We start from the raw sequence: 7,405 nt of genomic DNA on the forward strand, positions 1-7,405 counted from the left end.
GCTTCTGACACACCCATCCTGATTACCCTAGTCACTGAATCAATCCACCTCATAGAGGGTCTTCCCCTCCTGCGCTGTCCCTCCACCCTCCCAAGCATAATGTCCCTCTCCAAGGACCTGTCCCTCCTTACAACATATCCAAAATATGTCAGACAAAGCCCCAGAATTCTTGGCTCCAAGGAGCAGCCCAGTTTAACCCTCTCCAAGTTGAATCTGGTGGTCTTGGCAGTCTATGGTCCATTCAATACTCTTCTCTAGCACCATAGCTCAAAGGCATCAATTCTCCTTCTATCCTTCTAGTCATTGTCCAACTCTCTGATGCATAACAAGTGATTGCAAAGACCATGGCCTGTATCAGACGCACCTTAGTCTCCAGAGTGACACCATTGCTCTTTAGTACTTTGGAGTGGTCCCTGACAGCAGACTTTCCCATGGAAATACTTAAAAAAAATTCCTGGCTACTGGTGCCAAGAGTGTTGACTGTGGAGCCAAGCAAACTAAAGCGGGAAAAGCTTTACCACCCAGACAGGTACAAAATCTTCAAGGCTGAGCCAAGATCGTTCCTGGATCACGCAGAGAGGCAACGGAGGGATCCGCCTGGCCGAATTGAAGAAACTGGAAGCCATGTGGGCAGAACCAGGGACCAGCCAATAGAAAAGCGACTGGCCAGAAAAGATTTACCACGCCCACAGGTACAAAAGCCCCAAGGCTGAGCCAAGTTCATTCCTGGGTCACGCAGAGGAGATTATTTCTCAGTAGTAGGGGAAAAACACAATAGAGTCTGTGTTTTCACCGCCCACGGCTTCTGTATAATTCTCAAAATTAATTAGTGTTTTTAATAGATTATAGGATGACCAAACTATCAAGAAATAAAAAAAAAATAACAAGGCCCAACACAGTTATAAAAACATTAACTGACATAGAGCTGATTCTCTAACTTAAATATAGGCCAGCATATTTTGTTTAAGGTTAAGTTTTGATTAGGGGTTGTGATTTTTTCTTTTCCTCTGGAGGAACAATATCATCAGGTATTCAAAATTGGGAAAGGTGTATGCCAGGGATGTGTCCTATCTCCATGCCTTTTCAATCTATATGCAGAACAGATCGTCTGGGAGGCTGGGCTCTATGAGGAAAAATGTGGCATAGGATTTGGAATAAGACTCACCAACAATCTGCATTATGGAGATGACACAACTCCGTTTGTTGAAACTGAGAAGAACCTGAAGCACTTGCTGCAGAAGGTCAAGGACTGCAGCCTTCTATATGGATTCAAGCTGAACATCAAGAAAACAAAGATTCCTTTCTCATCACATCTTTTTCAGTATTTATTACTTGTTACCCTGTTAAACTTTCCACCATTACTGGAGGAAGATGGTACCTCATTGTAGTTTTTATTTGCATCTCTCGTATTGCCAGTGATTTGGAGCATTTCTCCATGTGTCTGTTTGTCATTCTAATGTCTTCTTCTGTGAAAATTCTTTCCATGTCTTTTGCCCATTTTGTAATTGGATTAGTAGCCTTTTTCTAGTGGAGGGCCATCAGTATTCTGCAAACTTTTGTTATAAGACTCTGAGACGGTATTACCAAATGTTTTTTCCCCAGTCTGCAGGTTTTCTTTTCACCCTGTTGGAAAAATTTTTGTTATGCACACATGCATTTAACCTTTACAAGGTCCCATGCATCAATTTTATCCTTTTCAGACTGTGCATTTCAAGTTGTATTAGGCAGTCTTTTTATATCTTGGACTAGTTTATACATTATTGGTGGGATTTTAAAATGGTAGAACCATTCTGGAAGGTAGTTTGGTGCTTCCTCAAAAAGCTGAACATAGAAATTCCATACAATCCAGCAATTGCATTACTTGGAATGTTCCATGAGAAAATAAGAACTGAGGTAAAAAAGGAAAGTTGTACACCAATGTTCATAGCAACATTTTTCACCAATGCAAGAACATGGAAACAGCCAAAATATCCAACCACAAATGAATGGATTGAGAAATTATGATACACTTACACAACGCAATACTATGTAGCACGTAGTAAAAATAGTTTTGTAAGTTATTACCTAACTTGGAAAGGACTGGAGACTATTATGCTGAGTGAACTAACTAAGTTCCACAAGGATAAATATTGCATAAAACTTTTATTGTAGAATGAGTATAAGGATTCAAGAGGAGTGGAGAGGGTGGAAGCTGAGGGGTGAGGATGTGCAGGAAGAGGGAGGCTTAATCATAGGGTTGCACAGTTTGACGGAGAAGGTGAAAGAAATTGAAAGATTTGTTCTTGAAAACAATGTATTTGAATTTTGTCAATAAACTAGTAGAAAATGGAAAAAAAAAAAAAGAAAACAAAGATTCTCACCACTGGTCCAATTGGAAGCATCATGATAGATGATGAAGAAATTGAGATTGTTAACAGCTTTAGTCTCCTTGATTCCACAATCAACACTCTTGGTACCAGCAGCCAGGAAATTAAAAGAAGAATTTCATTGAGAAAGTCTTCTCTCTTACGTACTGAAGAGCAAACCTATCATTCTGGAGACTAAGGTGCACATGATGTAGTACATAGTCTTTGTAATTACTTGCTATACATCAGAAAGCTGCACAATGATTAGAGATTACAGAAGAAAAGTTTATGCCTTTAAGCTGTAGAGCTGGAGAAGTGTATTGAGTATACTATCAACTGCTAGGAGAACAGTTTCATCCTGGGGAGAGTGAAACCAGGATGCTCCTGAGAGGCAAGGATTCTGAACCTTCATCTGAAATGCTGTCATGCTGAAAGAAGGGACCGGTCGTTGGAGAGGAACATCATGCTAGGAAGGGTGGAGGGACAGCGCAAGAGAGGAATACCCTCAATGATAGGAATTGATTCAGTGACTGGCGTAATGGAGGTAGGCATGTCAGAGACAATACGGTTTTCTCAGTATAGAGCAGGGTTCAGAGTTGTTGTACATTGGGTCACTATGAGTTGCAAGTGACTCCATGGCACATAATACCAACTGTAATAACTAGAAGAAGAATTATTACATTAAGGATTTGTTTATAAAATTATTTCTAAGGGAATGCAGAATTTTCAAATATAAAACTGTTCCATATTCATCACTGTGTCAATATTAATGTTTAGGAAGAATATTAAATGATGCAGGAAGTATTAAAAGAAGATGGAAAGAATATGCTGAGTCACTGTATCAAAAGGAATTGGCAGACACAGAAGAATTTAATGAAATAACATATGAGAAAGAGCCTATGGTGATGAAGGGAGAAGTTCAAGCTGCTATGAAGGAAATAGCAAAAAACAAGGCCCCAGGAATAGATGATATACCAATTGACATATTTCAGCTAACAGATGGTACCGTGGATGCGCTCATCAAGTTGTGCCAAGAAATCTGGAAAACAACCATTTGGCCAACTGACTGGAAGAGATCTATATTTGTTACCATTCCAAAGAAGGGTGACACAACAGAGTGTGGAAACTATAGAACAATATCATTGATTTCACAGGCAAGCAAGATTCTACTGAAGATCATCCAAAAACGACTGGAACAGCACATCAACAGAGAACTGCCAGAAGTCCAGGCTGGGTTTAGAAGGGGTCATGGAACTAGGGATATTGTAGCTGATGTTAGATGGATCTTAGCTGAAAGCAGGGAATACCAGAAGAATGTCTATCTGTGTTTCATTGATTATGCAAAGGTGTTTGACTGTATGGATCATAACAAACTGTGGCTGACTCTAAGAAGAATGGGAATCCCAGAACACTTGATGGTGCTCATGCAAAACCTATACTTGGACCAAGGGGCAGTCATCAGAACAGAGCAGAGAAACACTCCATGGTTCAAAATTGGGAAAGGTATACGCCAGGGATGTGTTCTGTCTCTGCATCTTTTCAAACTGTATGCAGAACAGATTATCCGAGAAGCTGGGCTCTATGAGGAGAAGTGTGGAGTTAGGATCGGTGGAAAATCTATTAATAATCTGCATTATACAGATGACACAACCCCACTTGCTGCAATTAAGGATGATCTGATGTACTTACTGCAGAGGGTCATGGACTGCAGCCTTCAGTATGGACTGAGGCTCAATGTCAAGAGACAAAGATTCCCACCACCGCACCAATTGGCAGCATCAGGATGGATGGTGAAAAGATTGAGATTGTGAACAGCTTTAGTATGCTTGGCTCCATGGTCAACACTCTTGATACCAGCAGCCAGGAAATAAAAAAACGTATTGACATGGGAAAGTCTGCTGTCAGGGACCTCTCCAAAGTACTGAAGGGCAATGGTGTCACTCTGGAGACTAAGGTGCATCTGATACAGGCTATGGTCTTTGCAAGCACTTGTTATGCATCAGAGAGTTGGACAATGACTAGGAGGATAGGAGAATTGATGCCTTTGAGCTATGGTGCTGGAGAAGAGTATTGAATGTACCATAGACTGCCAAGACCACCAGATTCAACTTGGAGAGGGTTAAACTGGACTGCTCCTTGGAGCCAAGAATTCTGGGGCTTTGTCTGACACACTTTTGACATGTTGTAAGGAGAGACTGGTCCTTGGAGAGGGACATTATGCTTGGGAGGGTGGAGGGAGAGTGCAAGAGGGGAAGACCCTCTATGAGGTGGATTGATTCAGTGGCTGGGGTAATCGGGATGGGTGTGTCAGAGGCAGTGAGATCGGCACAGGGTAGAGCAGGGTTTGTGGCTGTTGTACATAGGGTCACTATGAGTTGCAAGGCACTTGACGGCACATAACAACAACAACATCAATATCAATAATTTCTGCTATACATTCTGGCTTATTTTAGAAGATTAGTGTGTATTTGTTGAAATAATGTACGAAGGATGGATCTTGAAAAAGTAGAAATTGTCAAATTGAAAACCAATGTCTAAAGAGTGATATCCTATTCATTAGTTTGCCTAAAAGAACTAATTATTGGTTATTTTTAATCAGGCTATCATATGATGTACTGTTCTGGCAATGACAAACTGAGTAGGAATCACATCAAGTTCATTATTAAAAAGAACATTTCCTGAAGTACAGTGCTTTCAATGGTAGGATAGTCTCAATATACATATGGAGCTTACTAAAAATATTAATCACTGCGAGTGGGCAACGACTTATGGCTGATAGTACAAAGGGATTTTTGAAGACTGTAAATAGTATGAGGCATATTGTCTATCTCTCTCATGGCCACTACTAGGTTTGAAACACAGGAGAGGTGTCTTCTTTTGCATTCACAGGGCATTTTAGAACTGTGTCACTACAACTGCCAATACATGTGAAGGAAATTTGTTAATATGACTATTCTCACCAACTCACCCACCCACCCCACAAGACACAAACAGGACTTTATTGAATGGTCTGAGAAAGATGCCAAGTGACCACATATGAAGAAGGTAAATATGGCACAAGGACAGTCAAGGACAAGTTCCTTTTTATAGCAAGTTTTAGGGAGGACTAGGGAAGATAGTATTTTGCTCAGAACTTGAGGTGAGGGTCCTGTTAATTAACTTGGATATGAGTTTTTGTAATGCAACAATCAATGAAGAAATTTGGAGTCTCAACCAACTTCTGAAGCCTGCAATTGACCCAATATGCAATCAGGTGTATTCATAATAATTGGTGATCTTAATGCAAAAGTTGGAAATAAAGAAGGATGTTGAAAAATACAGTCTTAATAATAGAAACAAGACTAGAGACTGTGTAAAAGAATTTTCCATGAGCAATAAATTATTTATTGAAAATATCTTTTTAGAAACAGTGACTGTTCACATGGAACACCACAGATGGAATAAACTACAAATATGTAAAAAGACAATGATAAAACTATATCATCAGTCAGAACAAGGGTAAAGGCCACTTGTACAACAGATCATCAATTGCTTTTGTAAGTTCAAGTTGAAATTAAAGAATTTTTTTAAATCCAGAAGAGCTAAAATATTATTTTAATATATTCCACCTGAATTAAGTGACTAAGATAAATTTCATGAAATGATTGTTAATGAACAGAGAAGAGTTGAATTTTGGAATGGCGTTAAGGGCATCATATATAGTGCAAAAATGGACAGTTAAAAACACAATAAATAAAAGAAAGATAAAATTAGAAGTCAGAAAAGTATCTCAGACTCATTCTAGTACGTTTTGTTTTTCTTGTTATGTGCTCTCAGGTCCAAACTGATTCATAGCTGACCCACTAAGGGTTTTTTCAGAGGCTTTAATTGTATGGGAGGAGACTGCCTGTCTTTCTCTCACCGAGAAGCTTTTTAATTTAAACTGCATGTGTTTTGGTTGGTAGTGCAACTCTTTATCAATAAAGCCATGAGAGCTCTGCTGATCTAGTACATAAAGAAGATTAAACAAAAAGGAGAACTGATGAAATAAAAGAAGATTTCAAAATATGGAAAGAGAAGATAAAGCAAAATACTATACTAAAATAGGCAGAGACCCGGAATTAGAAAAACAAAATGTAATAACATGCTCAGCATTTTCAAGCTGAAGACAATTCTCAGGTTTCACATTTCAGTAGTGAATGATTCAAAGGCAAACTCTTAAATGGCACAGAGCAGCATGCAGGAAGCAATGATTTTGTAAATTATTACCTAACTTAGGAGGGACTGGAGAGCATTATGCTGTGTGAACTAACTCAGTCCCACAAGGGTAAATATTATATAAAACCATTATTGTAGAATGAGTATAAGGATCCAAGAAGGGTGGGAGAGGGTGGAAGCAGACTGATGAGAGAATGGGTGGGGCGTGAGGGAAATTGTAAGAATTTGTTCCTGAAAACAATGTTTTCAAATTTTGTAAATAAACTAGTAGAAATTTTTTAAAAAATGACACAGAAACCAGCAAAATAAGATAGAAGGAACATACGGAGTCACTTTTCCAAAAAAAAATTACTTGATATCCAACCATTTCAAGAGAGAGAGGATGATCAAGAACAAATGGTACTGAATGAAGGCATCTAAACTTCACTGAAGGCAATAGCATAAGTAATGCTTCAATAATTACTTGACTAGATTTAGAATTGTTGTTTTTGTTGTTAATTGCCTCCAAGTAGAGTACAATTCACAGTGACCCTATGAACAATAGGTCTTAAAAGCCTCTCTGTAACTATTGACATTTGTCAAAGTTCATAGAGTTTCCAGAGGCATGTTGTTTAGCAAGTGGATACTGGAAAAAAAAAGCCAAAAATAAGTAAAATACTTACTGGTTTCAGGAAAATTCTATAAATAGTAATTTATGAATACACACACACACACACACACACACACACACATTGTTGTTGTTGTTGTTATGTGCCGTCGAGTTGTTTCCGACTCATAGCCACCCTATGCACAACAGCCCTAAACCCTGCTCTATCCTGCGCCAACCGCACCGCCTCTGACACACCCATCCCTATTATCCTAGT

At 39.0% G+C, this 7,405-nt stretch overlaps 1 pseudogene; it reads right to left on the bottom strand.

Annotated features, from left to right (window-relative positions):
- Positions 1-752: 752 nt before the first annotated feature.
- Positions 753-7,405, bottom strand: part of LOC102867828 — a 21,243-nt pseudogene continuing 14,590 nt past the window's right edge.

This window comes from Elephantulus edwardii, unplaced genomic scaffold (genome assembly GCF_000299155.1).
Source record: "Elephantulus edwardii isolate Elephantulus edwardi_28Jun2011 unplaced genomic scaffold, EleEdw1.0 scaffold00056, whole genome shotgun sequence".
NCBI lineage: Eukaryota > Metazoa > Chordata > Mammalia > Macroscelidea > Macroscelididae > Elephantulus > Elephantulus edwardii.